This window comes from Callithrix jacchus, chromosome 10, assembly GCF_049354715.1.
Source record: "Callithrix jacchus isolate 240 chromosome 10, calJac240_pri, whole genome shotgun sequence".
Classification (NCBI taxonomy): Eukaryota; Metazoa; Chordata; class Mammalia; order Primates; family Cebidae; genus Callithrix; species Callithrix jacchus.
The window spans coordinates 4,454,765-4,479,929 of NC_133511.1; the positions used below are offsets into that span (position 1 = coordinate 4,454,765).

At 35.9% G+C, this 25,165-nt stretch overlaps 1 long non-coding RNA gene across 3 annotated transcripts in view; it reads left to right on the forward strand.

Moving 5' to 3' along the window:
- Window positions 1-25,165, forward strand: part of LOC108593700 (uncharacterized) — a 493,787-nt gene that overhangs the window by 184,544 nt on the left and 284,078 nt on the right. The gene's annotated exons all lie outside the window — the stretch shown is intronic.

A 25,165-nucleotide genomic window follows, 5' to 3' on the forward strand; every position in this document is an offset into this window, starting at 1 on the left:
TCTTACAGTGATTTATCAGAATCTTATTTATCAGAATCATTGTAAGAAAGTTCTAGAATATAATTTCAGATAATAGATATTAAAATTACAAGCAAAATGTTTATTAAAATATATTAGCAAATAACTTTTTTAAGCATCCAAGTTTTTGTATAAGAGCACAAAGGCATAAGAGTGATATAATGGACTCTGAGAACTCAGGGTGGGTTGCGGGATGGATTGGAGGGATGTGGAGGGTGAAAGCCAACATATCAGTGTACACTGCTTGGGTGATGAGTGAACTAAAATCTCAGAAATCACCACTAGAGAACTTATCCACATAATCAAAAATCACCTGTAACCCCAAAACTATTAAATTTTTTAAAAAAATAGGCTTTATGTATTTTCTGCTAGGTTGTCTCTGGATTTTCAGCTTTTTCCTTTGGCTAGTTTCTCAGTTACCGTAGGGTGACAGTTCTAGAAGTCATCTATACTGTAAGAACCCATTGGAAGAAAGAGAATCTCCTTTGAGTTTCCTTCTAAAAGCAAGAGAAAATCTAGCAGAATCCAGACAACAGGCTTTCTCTCCGGTTTTATTGTGTTGGAATATTTATTATTCTGTAGGAATTGTGTCAGATACTCATGATTAAACCAGCCATGGCCAAGGGACAAGGGATAACCACAGTCAGCTTAGAAATGTCAGGACACAGTCACAGGATGCAATACCCCTCCTAAGAAGCACGTGGCCTTAAGGAGGAGGGAAGACAACTGAACAAATCAGAGTTCTGATTATTAGAGGGACAGAGGCAGAGGTGGTGGGGGCGGATGTTGGGTAGATAAACCACAAGTTCCTATTGAAAGTACAACTGAAACTTTTTCCACTCAGCAGACATTTTGAGTTTTACATTCTGAACATCATGCCTTAAATTACTTAATTTCAGACACATGGTTCCAGATAGATAATTCTTGTTTTTATTCAATGAAGCACAGGTTTTCAAGGACTCTGAAATCATTGTTTTTATCAAAATTAAATAGGTGTATGTGGGTATATTTTAATAATTTTGAAATCAACCATTAAATATTATTCATAAAAACTTACAAGGCCATGCCATGACAATATAAGAAACTCCGTGCATTTCAAACAAGCTTGAAAGCAGATAAACCTGGGCCTTGATTCCCTGTTTTACTTACCTATAATTTGCATGGTAGTTAATATATTTCTCAGAGAGTTAAGTACCCCAGCAAATCAATTCTGATCTTGGTTACTTAAAAGATTTTGACTTTGTTTTACAAACTCAAATTATTTTTTCAGTTTTGCGTGCTGCGTTGTTCAAATAAGTATTTGATCAGTTATGAAATTTATCAGAAAATCAAATTATATGAGAGTTTGAAAGTAGTTTGTAGGTGATGAACCCCAAATGTTTTCTTTTACTTAGCAACATACATTTACACATTCAGTCATCATATATTTAATAAATGCCTACAATACAAGGATTGGCTTTTTACTGTTAAAAAGATTACAAATATTAATATTAGAGTTTGCAGGTGGGTGGTGAGGAAAGGTAAAAAATAAGCAGGAAGAAAAAAAATAGATAATTACCAAGTAAGCGAAATAATAAAAAGAGAAATAAAGAGGCTAGAATGTCAGATGGTCTCTCAGACTTCAAGGATGAGAAACACCAGACCATGAGTAGGGAATGAAAGACAACATCCTTGGCAGGAGTGACAACAGAACTACAGACCCGGAGCCCAGAAAAAGCCTGGTCTGTTAAATGAAATCACGGAAGTCAATATAACTGAAGGAAATGAGTGGTCAAGGTAGAGGCACATCTCAGCTGATGTCTGGAATGTAGGCCAGCGGAAGACAATGAAAAGCTATTGAAAGTGTATTTGTTTTAAGGTCAATCTGAGGACATCAGAGGTGTTAAGCAGAAGAAGGAATCATCTGATTTACATTTTTAAAAGATGCCTCTAACATAGCTGTTATGTGGAAAATGGATTAAAGAGTGCCACCTGTAGAAAGAGATCAGCTAGGAGGTTGTTCCGGCAGCCCAGGTGAAAGATCACGGGGACTTGGACTTGGACTAATTTGGTAGCTATGGAACTTGTTTTAAAAATTTTGAAAAGTGGTGCATTCAAGTTGCTTTTAAAAAATAGAACCTACAGGACCTAGTGATGGGTTATATAAATGATTTGTGGGAAAATGATGAAGGAAAACCTGAGTTCTAGTTTTCCAGAATTACTGAAATGAATAGATGACATGGGAATCAGGCACATGGAAGCATTTCCAATATTGAGATGCCCATGACAGGACCAAGTGGAGATGACAAGTAATTGGTTGGGCATATGCATCCTCTGTACTGACAGAGGGAAGGGTTCAGGCTAAACACCTGAAATATGTCTGTCACAAAGACTGGACAGAGAAGAGGCTAGGAAAGGAGACTAACAAGAAGCCAATGTTGTAGAAAATTCTAGGAAAATGTGGTAGCTGTGGAGCCAAGTTTATTTCAAAAGGTGGGAGCATTGATCTAACAACATAAAGATTAGTTCTGACCAATTACAAGTCAATTTCAGTAGAGTGAAAGAAGCCAGATTACAGTAGTTTGAAAAATACATAGAAGTTGAGATATAAAGACAATATGTGAAGACAATTTTTTCCCATGACATGTGACTGTTGACAAGCAGTAGAGAATAGTGGTCCTAATTGAAATGAATTGCTGAATCAAAAGAGTGAAAGAAACACATTTTACACCCAGTTCAGTCCTGATACTATTACAACTAGTTCAGTCATGGTACTATCACGCTGACAGTCTTCAGGAATAATCCCCATTTTGTAGTTCCTGCAGAAATCAAATAGTTTCTTATTCTCAGCTGCTCAATATGTAACTGAAGAAATAATTTATTTGTTGATCCAGTGTTTGAGAGCCTGTTACATGCTGGGCAATGGGATTGTTACAGTGATACAACAATAAAGGCCACCCACTTTCTCAAAGTGCTAGAAAGTAGTGAGAGAAATAAGCAAGTAAACAGATGAGAACAGTGTGCCCACATAATGAAGTTAAGAGGGTGCTGTCATTTGTGAGGAAAAGCCACTAGTTATTTTTGTTCAGCATATTTTTATGCTTTTTCTAATCCTATCAGATATAAGCAAGTTAAAATCTGAAGATTTAGCAGATACTAACCAGGAAATATATATATGTGGGAGAGGCTAATGTGAATTGGAAGGTAAATATTCAAAAGAGTTAGAAACATCCTGTAAATTACTCCTGGAAGGAGCCATGGGATTTGGGTAAATTTATTGGCCAGAGTGCAACCCAAGAGGTGAATAATGGTGAAAAATAATACAGTAGAGAGAAATTGTTCACGCACACACCTGTGTGTGTACACATGCGGGCACACATGGATCTACATCTTGTTAGGGACACAGAGGTACCTGTGATGTTGGACTGGGTTGGTATGGGAGAGGAAGAAAGGAAGAGGGAAGAGGCTTGAAATGGAATAGGGCAGAGATAAGGCCATTGCAAAAGAGTTTAAACTTTATACAAAAGAGCCCTATAACATAATGCTAAAATAACACCACATCCATCTTCCTTCAAAAGGTTTTTTGAAAGAGCTTTGTAAATGTAGAGCATTACATTGGTATTAATGATAGCCAAGATATTGAGGGAAGAAACTGGTGTTAAATGCTGAGATGAGAGATTCTCAAATACTCTCTTTCAATTGACTCAACATTTGTAAAGTGAATTAATATTTGTAGGAAATTCAGTTTTATAAATTTAATAAAACATACTAATTGTTATCATTGTTCATCTTTATACTAGTTTGTGTAGAAATATTTATCACCAAAAATGTAGTTCATACCTACATTTGTTTCCATACCTACCTAGTGTTTCATGTAGTTCATGAAACACTAACTTTAGAACAGTATAGTTTTGTATTTTTCTTCTAGATAAAATAAACCAAAATTATATAAATTATGTATACTACATCTTATAAAGATAATTCTCCTGCATAATTATTTCCTAAAAAGATGAGACATGTAACTTCAATCATACCAAAGTCTATTTTACAAGTTAGAGAGAAAGGAATATGTCAAAATGAAGTACACTATTTGCAAATAATAGACATCTTTATTTAGTATGATATTTTACATTTGTATATTTCTATTAGTGCCAGAACTTATCAACATAAAGAAGTGTGAAATCATCAAGCTGTGAAGGTACAAAGTATCTGTACCGTTTTGTATTCCAATCAGCCATGAATGAGAATTCCTGGCGCTTCACATCCTTTCCACTATTTGCCACTGCCAGTGTTCACATATTGGCCGTAAAATAGTAGGTGTGTAGTGGTATCTCGTTGTCTTAATTTGGATTTCCCTGATGACACATGATATGGAGTATCTTTTCTTCTACTTATTTGCCATCTATATATCTTCTTTGGTGAGGTGTCTACTCAAGTCTTTGACCTTTTTTTTTAAATATACATAGTTTTAACATGCAAAACAGCAATCACAGTCCTTGTTGTTTACTCCATGGAGCTGAAAACATGTCCATGCAGAAACCTTCACACAAATATTTATGGTAGCTTTTCTCATAATTACTAAAAAATGAAAGCAACCAAACGTATCCTTCAATAAGTGAATGGATAAACTGTGATACATCTAGATAAGGGAAAATTATTCAGTGGTGAAAAACTTGGTCCATCAAGCCATGAGACGACATGGAGCAAACTTGTGAAAGATGCCAGAGTGAAAGGCTCCACACTGTGTGATTCCAACCACGTGTATGAAATTCTGGGACAGGCAAAACCGTGGCAACAATAAAGAGATCAGTGGTTGCCAGGGCTTGAGAAAAGGAGGGAGGGATGAACTAGAAGAGCAAAGAGGATCTTTAGGACAGGGAAATGTGGTGTAGCCATTATAATAGTGGACACATGTCATTATTCATTTGTTCAAAGTCATAGAATATAAGACACCAAGAGTGTCCTTAATGCAAGCTGTAGACTTTCAGTGATAATGATGTGTCAGTGTAGGTTCATCAGTTGTAACAACAGTACCACCCGTGCCGGGGGGTGTTCATAATGGGGGAGGCTGTACAGGTTTTATTGGGGAGGGTATATATGCAGAAATTCTCTTTACTTTCCTCTAACATTTGCTATCAACCTGAAGCTGCTCTAAAAAATGTTTTCTAAAAACATTTTGGTGACAAATTTCCCTACCACACACACAAAAAAAGACAAATGAAAATAAATCCACAGATGTATTCCCAGCTTTAAAACATGTGATAGAAAAATTATTACCTAACCTAACAACTCAGCTGTGGATTTTCAACTCTCACAGTAAATGCATGCACAGGAAATAAACTCTGAAAACCTCAAAATCTTCAGGGTTGTTATTGTTCTATGAAAAATAACTTACCTAGTTCTTGTTATTTTATAGGGCTGCTTTTGAAATTCATTAGAATTTTAAGAAAATCTACAAGTATTTAGTAAAAGCTTTGGTTATTTGGCATAATGAATGTCAAGCTTTAGAAATAAATGTAAAGAAGTTTTTATATGCAGCAGTTATGAAGTCTATGTTCCTGTTTCTCTTTCTGAAAGAAACATTTATATGCTAATGAATTCCACTGCAGTAGAATTCCATATTTTACAGATATCTAGTTGTATTACTAAAGCGTAAGTGGTTTCTGCACTAACCAATATACCCAACTCTGCAAGATTCCTGGGATTGCTTTCAGAAGAATAGAGGCCTTAAAATAAAAACCTGATTAGGTTTTATGAATAATTAATAACAATATTAATTATACAGACAGTACTATTTCCAGGGTGGCATATGTTTTATACATAATAAGTATGTACACACAGGTATAGGTATAATATATACACGCTTGCTATTCTTCACAGCAAACCTAAACCGCAGAATAACTGTTATTATTCATTTGTTAATGATGAGGAAATGAACACAGAGAGGTTAAGTAACTTGCCAATACCTCACAGGTAGTAGTGGTGCAGGGAGGATTGCTTGATGAAATACAACCCTTGCAGGTAAATTTGAACTTCAGATAAACAAAATTTTATGTATGTTCTAAATATTTCATTGTATGTAATTAAACTTAAAAATATTCACTATCTGAAATTCAAATTTAACTACATATCCTGTATTTTATTTGCTAAATCTGAAACTATAGGTAGAACAGAGATTTCTATCTGGTCTGTCTGGCCCCAGAGCTTGTGGTCCTTCCCACTGACTTAAGCCATTGCTTGTATCAGACAAGAGGCTTAATATACATGAAATAGGTGTATTGGGGCAAGGTTACAATGAAAGTGAAAAACACAGCATCCAGGTGTTTTTCTGATTTACACATCCATCATTATCATTATTACGGTTGTAATCTCTACAATAAGGGCTATGTATCATGCACTATACTTCTTGTTTTACAAAAATAATTCATTTAAATATTATAGTTATTATTTCCATTGAACAGTGAGGTTTAGAGAAGTTGAGATGCTATTCCAAGATCTCACAGCTATAAAGTGGTTTGACACCAAGGCAGGTGCTTTCATAAATCTTAAATGACAGTTGGTACTGTGTCATCCAGTAATCCTCAAATCTTTGCACGCATCAGAATCACCCAAAGAATGGCTTGTTAAAGCACTGACTGAGGCCCCACCTCAGAGTTTCTGACTCATTTCTTCTAGGGTGGGGTTTGGAATTTATATCTCCAAGTTCCTAGGTGATTTTCAAGCTGTTGGTCTGAGAACCATCTACACTTTGAGAACCATCTGTTGCCAGCAATTCTGTCTGTGGGGTTTTTCTATTAAATACTCAAATTTCAGTGAAATCAAGTTAGAAAATGGAAGATGTTGTAAGAAGAAGATGAATAAATAATACTTTTCAGAAAGCAAACATGGAGCATCAAATTGAACAGGTAAGAAGGTATGTGATATCTACATGGCATTTTATAAGAATGTTATAATGGAACTCAGAATAACTATGAAAGCCAGATTTTATGGGTGCAAAAGGATACAATTCAGGGATCAGGATGGCATGGGTTTATCACCAATTTTATATGTCATAAATGCACGCTAGGGCTGAGTTGTGTGCCTCATGCCTGCAATCCCAGCACTTTAGGAAGGCGAGTTGCTTGAGCTCACGAGTTTGAGACCAGCCTGAGCAACATGGTGAAACCCTTTCTCTACAGAAAAATACAAAAATTTGCCAGGAATGATGGTGTGTGCCTGTAGTTCCAGATACTCAGGACGGGGAGGCTGAGGTGGGAGGATTGCTTGAGCCTGGGAGGTAGAGGTTACAGTGAGCAGAGATCGCACCACTGCACTCCAGTCTGGCAATAGAGGCAGACCTCTATCAACAAAATCCATCAGGTATCACCCCATTTTTCCTAGTGAGTACTAATCTAACCTTCAGGCAATTTGAGATTGTGAAAAAAAATCTTATTATGTGAAAGAATATATCTATCTCATAGTCTTTGACCTCATGTTTAGGAAATTGTTAAATTTTGACAGCTTTGATGACATTGATGGCAGCATCGCATCTAACCGAGGTGACTGTGAACAAGCTAGACTGAGCTGTTTACCAAAGCACCTCCTCCCTTGTGCCCCATTTGCCAAATGCACTGGGCTTTGCACTTGAGTTTGTCAAGCTTGTCCCCACTCCAGAAATGTTCGATGGGCTCCTACACATCATTCAGATGTCACGTTACATGAGGCTACTCTGTGTTTTTCTATTTCATAAGCTTTTCATCACTAGTTATATGTAGGTGTGGTCGATTTATTTATACCTTATTTATATTTCTAACTGCAGTCTATAATTATCATGAGGGGATTGGTCACCCCTGCTTCTTCAGCAGATGTCACATCATGTCTGGCACTTTTTAAGCAATAAGTATTTACTGAGCAAAATAGTGGATTTATTTCCTAGCCTTTGTATTATATAATTATTTGTCTGAATTTTGTAAAATCTTTAGAAACTTTGTTCCCAAAAAATGCTATGTTGTGTTGCCTTAAGTCAGATGACTTTGTGTACTTGCTATTTTCTGGGAGACACATTATTAAGTCCTGATTTTCTTTTAATGATTCAATTACTTCTCTTCTGTAAAAAAAAAAGGAAATATCATCTAATTAGTAGTAGGTTGAACTGGAACTTCTATTTGCCTGTTAATTTATCATCAACCTCACTAATCAAAGAGAATGCAAAAAATAGTCTTCCTGGAATAAATTATTTGAAAAATTCAAATGGAAAGAGGAGATAAGCAGCGTATTACATACATTTCCAATTCGATGCCTAAGGCATATGACTGCTTGCAGGGACTAGATGCTATTTCACTATGTACTTGAAGTCATCAGTTAATTGAAAAATTAAAAATTAGCCCTAAATAGGAAAATAAAATATGCCAACCACTCCCCCAATAAACAAAGAAGAAACAATGTTTATATGAAAATGTCAGAGAATGTAGTCGCTTAAGGTACTTTTTAGTCAAGCAATCAAATGAATACCCCACAATAACAATGATAAGCCTAGTTGTTCTGAGCTATTCCATAGCTCTATGTTTGGATGGACTATTTAACACTTCCAGTGCTAGGCTTTTCCTTTTGAGATCTAGTTCACTCTTTGTTGATACTATTTGCACTTATTAAACCTTGAGGTTTGTACATCCTTGTAGAGTTTAATGCCTTGCTAATTGTAAGTCCTTTTAAGGATTTATAAAACTAGCTTGTCAAAGGAAAGAGAATTCTTAGAGGAGATAATGATTTTTCTTTGCATTGTCTGAATGTAAAACTGTCATATAATTGTGTTTTATATTATTAGCTGTATCATTCGATGAGGGGGTATTATACAGAGAGAGAGAAAGGGAGAGAGAGAGAGATTTATTGCAAATAATTGGCTTACACAATTGTTGGGGCTGTGGAGCATGTCTGAAGGAAGGGTAGGTTGGAACCCTGGGCACCAGATAAAACTGCAGCCCAGTCCGTGGGCTGAATCTCCTTCTCTTCAGTAGAGCCTCAGTTCTTCATTTGACTGATTATCCAGGGTAGCCTTTCTTATTCGAAGATTACAGTTTACTATAAACTTTAATCACATCTACAAAGTATTTCACAGGAATACCTAATTTAGTGTTTGATTGAATAACCAAGGATTACAGCCTAGCCAAATTAACATGTAAAACTCACCATTTCACTAGGATCCAGCAAGAACCAAAATAATTATACCTTGCATGATATTAAATAGATAATTTTCAAGCATAAAAATAATGTAATTGGAAAAGATATTTTCCAAGTCTCTCTCAGCTCAACAACATTATGAAAAGCAAGAATTACTCGAACAAAACTATCAAGATTTCTCTTCCACATTACAGGTTGATGGCTAGAAAGGAAAATAGTGGTTCAGCATTAAGATAATAAGAGTTACAATGACTTAGAATAAAACGTTCTTTTAGCTTATTAATGGTTTCTGAAACTTCACTGGTAAAAATATCAAAACCTTAGCAAAGAGGAAAACATAGAGAATATGTGTGGACTGACTGTTTTCAACCAGATCCTTACTAAGAAAGTCTGATTTTCCTCTAAATATTTCAGTACTAAACATTCAGTAGTCTGTGAGTTCATAAATATTTTATGAGTGTAAATGTGATCAACTGTAAAACTTATAGATGACTAAGAACAAGAAAAAAAATTTCTCCTTGAAGAAAAATGGCTAGTAACTTTGTAGACAACCTTTTTTTTTTTTTGTCTAAAAGATGGTTTTTTTTGTTTGTTGTTTTTTTTTTTTAGTTTAAGATTTGGGAGATGATAAGTTTGTTTCAAGCAAAATTTACTGGGCCATATTACAAACAAGTATTATCTACATAGATGGGAGAATTGAATGCAGGAACTGGATAATTCAGCAAAACAGACAATTGCTACAGTGAAGGTTTCCAACCTTCTTCAATCTCATTTTGCCTTGACTTGAGATTTTGCCTAGTATAGCATGGGTACATACACTGATTTATTGTTGTTACAATGTTCTTCTTTATTGTGCTATTTAGTTAATATTTTATTCATATGTTTGATTCTTAACAGTGACATTTTCTTCAGTTCAAATAATAAAGTATTTTTAAAACTATCTCATGCTGTTGAAAATGTGATGATATCAGTACTCATGTATGGGAGTTGAGTATTTACTTGAGTAGTTGAGTAACTACAAAAAATTAGAGAAAAAATGGTAGGATTCTATATGCTTTTATTTTTGGGCCTCATTTATTTCTTCAAAATTTTTGATCATATACCACTGTCAGAATACTTATACAAAAGTTGGAAATAAAGTGATATGTCGGGTGGCTCGCATTTTCAATGACATACAGAGATGAAGGCCACCCAAGGATCATCTAGGTGAATGTCCTTATGTAGTAAGATAGACCTTCAACTTCATGTATAAACAGTGGTAAAACAAGATTTTCAAAAACATTCGGCATCTTCATGTTTTTCTCACAGTGACAGCATGCTATTCATAAATAAAAGTACTTAAAATGTAATTTTACTCATCTGTCTCCAATCAACAGTCTGCCAGGAGAAATTTAAATTCTCTCTCAAGGAAAATAACATCATTTAGAGCCTCTACAAACTTTCCTACATGATGACTAGGACTCTCAATTCCTAACTAAAATAGGACAAAACGAGCAAACACTGAATGGGAAAAAATATAAGAACTATAAGTGATTCAGATATTATAGTTATGGGAAATAGACTTTAAAATAATTATGATAAACGTGTAAAGATATGACAAAATGAAGACTCTCTTCACTAAAATTCATAAAAATAGAACCAGATGAATATTTTAAAACTGAAAACAGGAAAACTGAAATTGGAGATTAAAATGTAGGCTACACAGCAAGTAAGTCATAACAAAATACAAAATTATGGAAATGGAAGATAAATCAGTGCAGAATGTTAGATTGAAGTAAGGTTGAAAATGATGGAAAACACATAAAAGAGCATGAGAATTTTTTATACAATTAAAAGATCTAAAAAATATAACAAGAGTATTAGATGGAGAAGAAAGAGAAAATGTATCAGCGCGGTGTTTGAAATGCTCCTGACACAATTTTTCAAAACTGAGGAAATACGTTAAACCATAGATTTAAAGAAACTGTAAACACCAAGCAGGATGAATACAATGAATAACACCAGGCACACCATAGGCAATATACTGAAAAGCAAAGACAGAAGAACGTAATTTAAATCACAAGAAATAAAAAGGGGAAACCTCATTTTGAAAGGAAGAATAAACTTTTCATATGTGTTACTGTAGAAATAAAACCATATTGAAAAGACAGCTTCAAATTTCTGGAATAAAATAACTTCCAACCTGAATTCCACATCTTCTGAAATTGCACTAAAATGTAAAAACAAAGGCATTTAAAGACAAAATTGAGTTTACTGTTTGGCGACAGACCAGCAACAAAAGAAATACCAAAGGCAATCTATAAAGCAGAAAGAAATAGATCCCTGATGCAAATCAGAAAAGCAAAACTAAACATTTTTGTAAAAATAAATATATGTATAAACTTAATGCCTATTGACTGTGTCAAATAAAAATACCATTTGCTCATTGCAATGGTCTGAATATTCATGTTCCCCCCACCGCCCTCAAATTCATATGTTGAAATACTAATCCCCAAGGTGATGGCATTAGAAGAAGGGGATTTGAAGAGGTGATTGAGTCACTTGGGCAGGGACCCCTTGATGTGGAGTCGTGCCTTTATAGAGAACAAGCTCTTCCACCAGGCGGGAACACAGTGAAAGGACACTGTCTCCGAACCAGAGGAGGCCTTCACCAGGCACCAAATGCTGCCAGCTCCTTAGTCTTGGATTCCTCGGTCTCCCAGAACTGTGAAAAATACATTTATATTGCTCATAAGCTACCTAGTTTAAGCCATTTTGTTATAACAGCTGAAATGGAAAAGATGCTGGTTTAAAATATATATACAATTAAATAATATAAGATAATCACAGAGGAGGAGATTAAAAGGAGATAAATTTTTCTAAGGTTCTTGTATTATGATGAGTTCTAATGCATCAGAACTCTGATAAGTCAATGGTATATAGTGAATTTACTGAGAAACTATTTAAAAGTAACACATAGTAAAAGTATATATAATTAAAAATTTAATAGGCAAATGGAATAATAGTTATCTTGATAAATGAAAATAAGTGAAGAAAAAATTAAAACTGAATTAGAACAGCCAGGAAAAATAGTAAATAAATAGAAAAATGAATATTTGAATCCAAATTATACAGTAATTATATTAAATATGAATGAACTAAAAACCTATAAAAACATAAATATTATTGTCAGACAAAACTTTTTTAAAAATTAAAATCTCTGATGCTTATTAGAGGCACACATTAAATCTAATGATACAGAAAAATTAAAAGTAAAATAAACTATGTTTTCAATGTCTACCTTTCCTCACACCCCCCAGAAATATTGTCAGAAATAAAAGAGCAACAGGAAAATTACCAATATTAGTTATGCCAGGGATGTATTATTAGATAATAAAAAAATAGCCTGAATGAATTTTGGTGAATACAGTTGAAAATTTAGATAAAGTAGACACCAGAAGAAACAAAAAATCTAAAATATACTATAATATATTAATTAAATTAATTGTCTAATTAAAATCGATTGCACAAAAAGCTCTACATGCTAAGATTCCTTCATAGGCAAATTACAAACATTTTAAGAATTATCTATCTTTAATAATACAAAAAGTATTTCAGATAAAATACATAGCTACTCATTTTACAAAGTAAGCCTCACCAAAATTTGACACAAATATTACAAGAACAAAAGATAAGACCTCAATACAGTAATAGCTGCAGACTTTAAAACACCACTTTCAACACTGAACACATCTTTCAAACATCAAATAAAGAAACGTTGGACTTAATCTGCACTATAGAACAAATAGACCCAGTAAGTATTTACGGGACATTTCATCCAGTGGCTGCTCAGTGCACATTCTTCTCCTCAGCACATGGATTATTGTCAAGGACAGACCATATGTTAGGTCCCAAAACAAGTCTTAAAATATTCAAAAAAGACTGAAGTAGTATCAAGCATCTTCTGTGACCACAAAGGAATGAAACTAGAAATCAATAATAAGAGGAACATTGGACACTGTACAAACACTTGGCAATTTAAAAAGTGTATTACTTAATGACCAGTGGATCAAAGAAGAAATTAAGAAGGAAATTGAAAAAAATTCTTGAAACAAATGAAAATGGAAGCCCAAATGTACCAAAATCCATAGGTTACAATGAAAGAAGTATTAAGAGGAAGATTTATAGCTATAAGTGCATACCTCAAAAAAGGTGAAAAACTTCAAATAAATAACCTAATGATGCATCTTAAAGAAGTAGAAAAGCAAGAGCAAACCAAACACAAAATTAGTAGAAGAAAATAAATAAAGACCAGAGCAGAAATAAATGAATTTGAAATTAAGAAAACAATAACAAAGATCAAGGAAACAAGAGGTTTTGAAAAGATAAAATTGACAGAATTTTAACCACACTAATGAAGAAAAAAGGGAGAAGACTAAAATAATCAAAAACGAAAAAGGAAACAAACTGATGCCACGGAAAGTCAAGGGTTGTTAGTGGCTACTGTGAGCAACTATTTGCCAATAAACAGGAAAATCTAGAAAAAACTGATACATTCCTGGGCACATGTAACCTACCAAGGTTGAACTGTGAAGAAATTCAAAACCTGAACAGACCAGTGTAACAAGTACTGAGGCGGAACCGTAGTAAGTCTTCAGTAAAGAAAAGCCTGGAACCCAGTGAATTCACTGCTGAATTCCACCAAGCATTTAAAGGAGAAATAATACCAATCTTATTTCAGAAAAAAACAGGAAGAGAGAATATTTCCAAACTCATTCTATGAAGGCAATATTAACTTGATACCATAACCAGACAAAGACTCATTAAAAAATGAAAATTACAGGCCAGTATCTCTGATGAATATTGAGGGCAAAATCATCAGCAAAATACTAACAAAGTGAATTCAATAATACATTGAAGGCATCATTTATCATGACCAAGTGGGACTATCCCAGGGATGCAACATACATATATCAATTAACATATACAAATCAATTAACACGTGCAAATCAATGTGATACATCTTTATTAATAATGTGATAAATCAATATGTATCATATCAACAGAATGAAGGTCAAAACCATCTGATTATTTCAACTGATTATGAAAAAGCATTTGATAAAATTCAACGTCTTTATGTAATAAAAATCCTCAAAAAGCTGGGTATAGGAGGAACACATATCAGCATAATAAAAGCCAAAAAAATGCAAACTCACAGATAGTATTATACTGAACAGGTAGGTCACTGAATAGGGGAAATTTGAAAACCTTTTCTGTGAGATCTAGAACACAACAACGACGCCCAGTTTAGCCATTATTCTTCAATGTACTGCTGGAAATCCTAGCCACAACGATTAGATAAGAAAAAGGAATAACTAATGGTGTTACATTCTTGTTTTAATTTCCATTCCCCTGGTAGTAATAATGGTGAGAAATTTTTCACAACTGTGGACCTTTTGGATATAATCTTTTACAAATTGTCATTCCATATTTTGCTGATTTTCTATTAAATTGCCCTTTTTGTATTTATTTATGATTGCTTATATTTGAGAAACAATTTATCTGCCACATATATGTGTTGCTAATATTTTCTTTCACTCTGTGAATTGCCTTTTTTCTCACTTAGTAATATCTTTTGATGAACAAAACTTCCTAACTTTAATAGATTGCAATTTATAAATTATTTCCTGTATGATTAGTTCTTTTAGCAGCCTACTTAAGAAATCGCCTAACCCAGTGAAGACATTCCATTCACAGTTCGTTCAGTGAATACATGAATGAAGCTGTGTTGAACTAGGTGACCTTGAACCCCAATTGTCATACTTCTAACTCCTTTACCACATTCACACTGTATTTCTTCTTTATTATCTGTAAAATGGGGGCAATGACATCCTCTTTATGTAGGTTTTGTATTGGGCATAATGTAGGGTGCTTGATAAGCATTAGTATTTATTGTAACAAGTTTTCACAGTTGATTATCTTAACCTACAGATACCCTAAATTCTGCTTCTCGAAGTGTAGTCAGTGGTCCCTATGAGCTTGCTAGAAAGTCAGACTCTGCAGGCCCACCCCAGACCTACTAAATCAGAATCAGATTTTAAACAAGACTCCTCGGTGATTTCCCACATCAAAATTTGAGAACTAGTCTACTTAGATTTTCACTTGTTGAATAATTTGGGGCGATAACTAAGATATTTATTTTAATTTTTCATTTGCTCTAACTTAATTAAATGGAGAAAAGGAGCCCAAGAATCCTTTCACTGTTAAATTTGTCTTTGACTAGCCATTCTTTATTAAAAAGCACCTGCTCTTGAAATTGATCTCTCGTGCCATGGCTGGGTAGCTCACAGGCTCAGAGCTAGGTTTCCGGTGAGGAACATTAACTTTCTAAGAAATATTTGTACTTCCCTTTCTTTGAAAGAAATGGAAGCCTTTTCCTGCAATGTGTCTACAAGAGAAATGTCAGGCAATGCAGCTCAGGCAAACTGCATCACTAGCCAAGACTCTCATGGGATGAGTGCCCAGATCAATAGTGTAGGGAACAATTACTGCTTAACAAATTGTATCCGAGTTTCTCGGAGATGAAATAACCCAGATTTTATTGTTGTGATAGAGACAATATTGTGAAAGAATGAGCCCCAAGTGTCTACGGATTAAGGGAGATTGTCAGAGAAATTTAGTACTGTGTAGGGATGGAAAACATTTTTCTTATTATTCAACCAAGTGTCATATCATAATTTCTTTCCAGTTTTCATCTCAAAGGCATTGGCCTGCATCTTGTCTTATTCAGCATCCCTGTAGAGTTGAACCAAGAGCTAAAGTCTCTTTGAAGGTAATGGGGGCTCTGTGCTCAGATTAGCCCTGCAGGATTTGCCTAGCAAAGCAAGAAACAGGCCCTTTACTTATCCTGGTGTTTATGAAATCACAGGGGAAACAACTATTACTCAGCAGGATGGCTCTTACAGAGACGGAGATATTTGCAGTTTTAAATCTACTTTAGCTTTCTTTCTTTTTTTTTTTTTTTATTAGTCACGTAGTGCTACAATATATTCTTAGAATCTGAATGCCTACTTTAATTGAAAGAGCCTTGGGAAAATAGCCAGGAGACTTGCATTCTGATATCAACCCTGGTACTTAGTAGCTATGTATCCTTCGAGATATCATCTTTTCTCTTGGGCTTTAAGGAAATTAGATTAGATCATCTCTAAACTCCATTCCAGAAGAAATTTCTATGATTCAACATATTAACTTAAAAGGAACTCGTTTACAAGGAAAGGTATTAAGAGAAGTTGTTTGTGACTGCAATTCAAAAACAATATTCAGGGAGTCAATGAAACATCTGCAGTTATATACAAAATTGTCTGTTTATGTGCACTCAGAGAGAAGGTCCATGGTGTTCAGATTCTACCATGGGTCTATCACCACCAAATTGAAGGATGAATATGACAGGAGCACAAATTAAGAGTCAAGAAAAAATATTTGAAAAGAATTATCTACAGAGGTTTTTATTTCTTAACTAAAATATTTTTACATGTATTTCTAAAATTTTAACAATGAGTAACTTCCCTGAACACAATATATACTCTACACACACACACACACACACACACACACACACACACACCTGGGATAATTTGTCCTATGCTTAGTTAATGCTGTGAATTGCTCTTTATAACTGAAATATAAACAAAATCAAACCAGTTTTTGATTTTATTTTTTTTTGACAGTGTCTCGCATTGTTGCACAGGCTGGAGTGCAATGTTGCGATCTCAGCTCACTGCAACCTCCACCTCCCGAGTTCACATGATTCTTCGGCCTCAGCCTCCCTGGGATTACGGGTGTCCACCATCACACTGGCTAATTTTTGTATTTTTAGTAGAGATGGTGTTTCACTGTGTTGGCCAGACTGATCTCGAACTCCTTGCCTCCTAATCTGCCCACCTCAGCCTTCCAAAGTGCTGGGATTGCAGGTGTGAGCCACCATGCCCGGCCCAAACCAATTTTAAAAATACTACTTTAGAGGCAACTTAGTCATCATAGAAAGTCAGAGAAATATACAAAATACTATCAACTTCTAAGAGAAGCCCCTCCACCCCACATACGTTTTTCTGGATAACACTGCTGATCCGAAAAAGAATAATTTTAAAGGTGCAGTTTTATATAACTGAAGAATTCCAACAACTTCTTTAGATTTATTTCTTTCATATCCTTCCAGAATGTAATTCTGCCAGTTGTCATAGGTTTCTTAAAGGAAAATGTGATTTGCCACAGCAAATTCTTTTTTCTTTACTTTATCATTTGAAAGAGAATATCTGACTGCAAACATGTCTATGCAAGTTAATTTGCTTTTTCTGTCTTCCTAGATACTATTATCTAAAATCAGATTCAGCTCTGTGAATAATTTTCAGACCACAGAATTATTTTGAAGGTGTTAGACACATTTCAAATGAAAATTTTGCAAATGAAGTGACATTGGATTGTGTAAAATCCTATCTTTCTAGGCTTGTTGTTTTAATCTATATTTTACTTTGGTGATAAGTAGAAAGATTTTGTGCTTTCAATAAACATTGCCTTGTGGTTTTATTTTAAAAACTGCATCTTTAAATCAAGATGAAACAGATGGAAGCTTCATTGCTTAAACAAACAGCTGCACTTTTCTTCAGGGCAAATCTCAGAATTATAGTCTTGATAAAGAGCTTAAAAATCTTTGAGAAAAAAATTAATTTTCTTCTTTCTAGCAATGCAATCACATTTACAGATTATACACGAAAACTGTAGGCATTTTTTTCCTTCGTATCTGCTCCTATTCCTCCTCCTTTCCTCTAATGCAAAAGCAAACCAGCCCTGTCTCTGAGCTTCAAATGATTATTTTAATCTAGCTGCTGAAAGATAGAGTTTAATGGTTGCTACTGGTTGGGATCTTTGTCCCAGTTCCGTAAAAGTTTTAATATGTACGAACCTGACCTCTAGCTTAAAGAACATCGTGAATATTCTCACTGAGAGAAGCAATGCTGGTAAGAAATTGGGGCCCCCAGAACCAAGTGTTTTTGATCCAGGAACTGTAGTCTTTTCAAAGATGCTTTTCATTTTTCAGAGATGAATATAAATAAGCCCATACAGCCTCTAGGGAACAAAAATAGAACCTCACCATTATCTGCTAATATGCATTGGAGTAAATTGGATCCCACCCTTTTACTCAGAATCTTAGCTGAATCAGGTTCAAAGCTACTCATTTTTGGGGGCACAAAGACAACAATTAGAATCTTTTTTTAGCTGGTTCCATTTAAAATTTAGACTTTGCTGATAATTTTTCTTTGGCTGATAATGAAAGTTGTTGGCACATTTCCCAGCCTAGATACTTATCTATAAATAAACTTGTATGCTAGTGTGGCCAGAAAGAACACTAGAGCCTGCATCAGAGAGTCTGTGATGGCTACTGGTAGAGAGCAATGGTACTGTAAGAAATGGAGCCATCAGAGGCATGGCAGTGCCATCTTGGGCTGCTTGTATGCCCACATTAAAATTTACCTAATAGTCTGGGGGCAGTGGCTCATGCCTGTAATTCCAGCACTTTGGGAGGCTGAGGTGGGCAGATCACCTGAGGTCAGGAGTTCGAGACCAGCCTGGCTAACAGAGTGAAACCACATCTCTACTAAAAATTAAAACAAAAAAGAAAAAGAAAAAAATTCAGTGGGCATGGTGGCACACACCTGTAATTCCAGCTTCTTGGGTAGCTGAGGATGGAGAATCACTTGAATCCAGGAGGTGAGAGGTTGCAGTGATCCAAAATTGCACCATTGCACTCCATCCTAAATGACAAGAGTGAAACTTCATCTTAAAAAAAAAAAAGGATATAGTAGTTTTTCCTACACAAAGTATATGAAAAGTATATCCACCTTCTCTTTCAAGGGTATTTATTCTTCTAAATGTTTAATAATGAGCTGTTGAATTAAACCTTTGATAACTCTTTGATTAATTGATGGATATCAAGGATTTAACAAGAATTAATTCCCATTTGCTGGATGTGCACTTACTGTCGAGACTAGAACAGGGCTGTAAGGGAGCTACAGCTATTGAGCTCATACTTTTCAGATTTTATTTAGTTTTTTTTTTTTTCTGTGTAGGGTCAGGCGGAGGCTGGCCAATGGTACCACAAAAGTCATGAAAATAAAGCATCATGAGTGCTGTGAGAGACAAAGCACAGGATCTCCTTCTGGGCCGCTTTTCTCTTCTGTTACTATTTTCTTCCCTGCTTTGCTTGACTGAATTCCATGCAACCTTCAGGTCTCAGGATAAATGTCACTTTCCAAGCCAACCTTTTGCCTACACTGGATAGCCCTATCCCAGACTTCCTGCAGTCTGTACTTTTATTTCATCACAGCTGACATGTCAGTATTTATCTCATTTATATGGGTTTTTTTGATATCTCTTTTTTTTCTGCTAGATTATAAATTCCACAAGAGTGGGAACCTTGCCTCTCTTGTCATCATATCTGAGTGCTGCATACTGTGTCTGGCAAATAGCAATACTATTTAAAGGGCAGCATGTCACACACTCTCTGTTGGACACAGTTTTATATACAGACATATTTATTAATCCTCCAAAGTTGTTTGCAGAAAGTACTATAATATTTCTCTTTTTAAAGATGGAAAAACTGAGATAAAGAGATGTAGAGCGACTTCTATAAATTCGCACTGCCAACAGGGTCCAAGTCTATATTAAATGCAGACTTTGGCTTCAGACTTTATGTTCTTAACCATTTGTTTTACTGAGTTTATAGATACCCTTTCTCAAATAAGTCAAAGAATAAATTCATGAGTTAGACAAACTAGTTTTAAAGTGCCTAACTTACTTCAGCAGTCATACACGACTTTTGAAAATACAAGAGATTAAATGAAAACTGAACAATGAGTAGGAGGAGTGAAATTTAGCCCTAGAGTTTGGGCAAACAAATGTGGAGAGGCAGAAAGGTATGTTCCACGTAAGGTAAGCCTAATGGGTGAATGTTTGGAGATGTACGAGTATGGGTACTTCTAGAAATGAGTAGAAGTTCATTTTATTGGGCAGGCATTCAGAGTGTGAGAGGCATCTTGGCGAGGCTGTAGATCTAGGCAGGGCATAAATGATGGAAGGCTTTATAAATACTTTCTAAAGAAGATTTATAGGATTTGATGGACAGGCTTAAAAGAGAGGATGTCCCGATCAGATAGGCACTTTGAGACTGCCGCTGCCTATATTGTAGAAAGGCACTTTAAGCAAACAAGTCCAGAAGCAGAAAGGAAAAGCTGTTTTATAGTACTTTAAGTAAAAGATTTAGTGTCATGTACTAGAGTAGTAGCAGTAGAAATGGAGATAATTATCTGGATGTAATAATATTTAGGATTAAGAGACAACAGGATTTCATGATTGAGTACAGGAGTGTAAGGAAGAAGTCGGGCATTGCCAATTATTGAAATATGAAGTTGGGATCTGGAATGGAGAAGAAAGGATTAGACGTTGAGGTGCTGCTGTGGTTTTCCAGTGACCACGACTATTAACAATTGAGAATGTTTCTTTTGAGTTTAAGAGATACAGGTCTAGGCTAGAAATACAAATTTGGGGTAGTTTTAAGTAGCAACTGAAGCCATGGAAGTCCAAGGCAAAAGCAAAAAATTACCAGGACAGATGTCTTAGGACTTGTCAATGTGAACTGTAATGTGTTTGTTATTTCTTAGCCTGAGGATTCTATGCTGAAAAATGTGAGTGTAAATAACCTACTTCACAGGGTTAATATTAGGCTATTATGAAACAACTGTGAAAACCTCTGGAAGTTGTGTACATTCACTAAAACATAGTTCAGTTTTTTTTGTTTCTACATAGTTAACATAATTTTTTTTTCAAAGTAATCTCAAGAGGAAAAATAAAACTTGCATCAGCAGGTGAATGCTAAATTTCCAAGGATCATAATGGGAGTTTGTAGGAAAAAGACAACATTCTTTATCCTAATTAAATATCTATTCTGGAGACTGGTTTGACTAATAATAAAACTTCAGTCTCCTGCGCAGCCAGCTCTGTGTAAATTAATCTTTATCTACTGCAATTCTGTTGTCTTGATAAATCGATTCTGTCTAGGCAGTGGGAAAGGTGAGCTCATTGGGCAGTTACAAATTTGGGGGCTCATCCAGGATTGCCCTTGTGGCTACCTACTCATAGTTTGGTAGCCCCCCTCCAGCAATGGACCTAGAGGTTGGCCCAAGAAGCCACCTGGTTCTCCTGGACTGAGGGCTCACTCTGGTACCATATTTATTGTCAGGGCACCGATCAAATATGCATGGATTTAATTGCGATAGAGAAGTAATCCTGGGGAGACATCTCTTCACTGTAGCCCTAACACAGGGTATGTCTGTAGCTCCATAGTGGGGCATCTGGGTTAGTGAGGATTCTAGGCACTGTCAATGGCTTCTTCCTTCTACTGACTGGTTTTGTAGCCCCATGGTGGTATATCTCTCTGTAGCCCTATGCTGGGGTATCTGTTTGTAGCTCCACCACAGGATGTCTGTCTTGGTTTGGCTCCTTTGGGGGTCTCAATTTGTCTCTAGTCCCACTGTGGAACATCTGTCTTGGTTTGGCTACTAAGGGGTCTTGGCTCTCCCTGACTAGTATGAAGAGTCTTGGTTTTGGAGACTTCTCCTCAATCAGGAAGATTTTGAGGAGATTTCTCAGACAGAGAATAAGAGGATAGTTTGGAAGGAATACTTTTGGAGTTATTGGTTAAAGATCTGATTTGGAAGGCCTTTTGTTCATCTTGTCTTCGTGTATTTTTGTATATGTGGAGATCTTGGAAAGAATTGCTGCTGATGGAAGTCCAACAGCCCTCACTCAGAGAACCCACCTTACTGGTCTGGTCACATTCAGTGAGCCCTGAAGAAAGCTCAACCAGCCTGTCTTAGGGTAACTGTCCACTCTTCACCTTGCCCAGAGACCACCCATTATGAATTACAATTCGGAGGTCATCCCTCCCCACCTGAAGTGGATCGAAGACAACAGGGACCAATGAGAGGAAGTTAGAGATTTGCCAAGTTAATATTGGGTGCTAAATGATATGACTAGTGTCTGTTTTGGTAGGTGTACTTTGTTGGGATGGAAAATGTTAATTCAGTTTTCCAGGCAGCTCATTGGACAGAATCCTGCAAAATTAAGAATATTTTTCCTATGGTTACATAAAACAGAAAAGAGTGATTTTCTTTTATAAAGATGTTTTCTGGAAGCTGCAAAGAAAGGGAACCTAGAAACCTGGTACGCTGGCAAAAAGGGTAAGAAATTCTTATCACCCGTTTCCACTTTCTCTTTCTTTTTCTCTCTCTCTCTCTCTCTTTGTGTGTGTAAAGGATAAATTTCACTATTTGTTCCTGCAAGAGTTTGATCAATAGAAAAAAGGATTTGTGAGATTAGTCATAGGCTGTGGCAAATCTGGCGCACTTTTTGCTAAGAATTTGTCTTTGTTGTTCTGCTTTGGAGAGAGAGGTATCACAGGATGGAACAAGAGTTTAGAACCTCTAAAAGCCTGCTTTATAAGCTAGTCTAGCAGGCTGGTCAGTTTTAAACTTTGCTGCAGGTCCCCAAAACCAATACTAGATAAAATTTTTGTCTTGTTTTGTGCCCTTAAGAGCTTAACCTTGTGATCATGTGGGGACACTTTCCCTTGGTCTCCAGCATCCAGAGGGCAGGAATTTGGGGATTCATGTTATAGTTTGCTCTACAAATTATCTTGCTCAGTTAAGAGCTTTTGCAAACTTGCAGTTGGCTGCTCTAGACTACTTCTGGGAAGTGTAATAGATGTGGGAATTCTCTTAGGGTGGTGGCAAAAATATTAAGGGAAAAATAGTAGAGAAAGTTATAAAATGTATTCTCAATCCCTTTTGGAGCTCTAAGGGTTTTTTCATAGTTTCAGTAGAAGTTTTGGCTGAAGGAAGCCTAAAAGCCCTTTACATTTAGTTAATAAGTAAAGCAAATAGCTAGGGTATGTGGGGGAGTTTACCTAACTAATTTGTTTACTCATGTGGTCTTAAAACTAACCTTTGAGCTGGATGGCCCTCTCAGGGTGGAGGTGTGTCAGGAGGATGACCAGGGATATTATCCACTAATAGTATTTGCTTTGGACATCGGAACCTGTGCTTTAATCTTCACTCTAGTGATGTTGACTCAAGCCTTTGTCATTTAAACTTTACTGAATTAATGTGAGTCTTACTGGCTGGGGAGGGCCTGCAGTTAGAACTGTTTACAGCACTCTCCTGGGAGTCGGAAAGCAGCCACGGACCCTCAGCTGAACAGGCAAAGCATAATATCTGTGTGTCAGTTTACTTTATTCATCTGTCTCTGAGTCTGAGTCTGCAGGACAGACCCTGCAGGTGGTGACCTCGACTAATAGAAATTGCTCAGTGCTTTGTAGCTCAGTAGCTAAGGCTTTGTCTTTTTGACAGTGGCATCCTGCGTTCAATTCTTGGCTTCTGAAATAATTCCTTTCTGGTTTGATATTTGTTAACTTTGCCATTTATTGAACAGTTTTTTGTTTTGTTTTCCCCCGTGGATAGCTTCTGATTTCCTTTCATGGATTTTCCATTCTCTTAACTACTCTGAGGAGATCATAAATATTAAAAAATAAAAAAGAAGAAGAAAAAGGAAGAAATTGCTTTTCATCTCTTTGAAACATATAATGCATCCATGGTTATGTTATGACCTTAGTTAAAACTAATTAATTTTATGTGGGAGGTTACCTGCGGTAGAATACAAAAGCCAGAAATATTGGCTGTATTGGCTAGAATTTGGTAATAAGAGATTTGAGAAGATTTTTTTTAAGAAAAAAGAGCTCAATGGTTAAAATATTAGTAATAATTATAATTGCTAAGTAAAATTATTGTGTGCCACAGAGGTAACACATTTTCTTGTAAGTTGTCTTTAACTGTGGCTATGCTAAGATTTTTTTGATGATCCATAGACATTTGTCTTATTTCAATCCTCTTTAAATAGTGATTTTAAAATTAGCTATAAAACTTTCACTAGTGCTCTTGAATGCAAGTTTCTGATAACTCTGGAGATTATGACATTACAATACAAGAAAAAAAACTTTCGGGACTCCTGTGGACAGCTGAAATGTTCATTAATATGAAGCAGAACAGGAGTTAACTGAATAGACTGAGCTAATAGAAAACTGATGTAACCTCTTTTTTTACTTTTCTCTTTTAAACATTGATGATACTTTTTGTTTACCAGAGCCAAGATTCCTTTGAGCTATCTGCAGTTTTTAACAATTGAGTGAAATATACTCCTGTAAAAAAATTTAAAGCATGTTTGTTTCTCTCTACCTGATTTCTACCCAATTTGGAAACTATTTGTGAGTATTCTCAACTTATGGCAGTAGTTATTTGCAAAATTGTAATAAGAACCTGTTTTCTGGGCTGGGCCTTGTGGCTCACACCTATAATCCCAGCACTTTGGGAGGCCAAAGCGGGCAGATCATGAGGTCAGGAGATCAAGACCATCCTGGCTAACACAGTGAAACCACCTCTCTACTAAAAATACAAAAAATTTGCTGAGTGTGGTGGTACATGCCTATAGTCCCAGCTACTTGGGAGGCTGAGGCAGGAAAACCACTGAATCTGGAAGGCAGAAGTTGCAGTGAGCCGAGATTATGCCACTACAAAAAAGAACCTGTTTTAAAAAAAATTATTATTATATTTGGGCTCTGGGGTACATGTGCACATCCTGCATCCTGCAGGATTGTTGCATAAGTACATACATGCCATGGTGATTTGCTGTCTCCATCCTCCCCCCACCCCTGCCATCACCTATGTCAGACATTTCTCCCGGGGTTATCCCTCCCCATCCTCCCTGCACCCTCTCCGCTGTCCCTCCCCTCCCCTCCCCTCCACCCCCCAACATATCCCTGTGAGTGTTGTTCCCTTCCCTGTGCCCAGGTATTCTCATTGTTCATCACCCACCTGTGAGTGAAAACATGTGGTGTTTGGTTTTCTGTTCTTGTGTCAGTTTGCTGAGA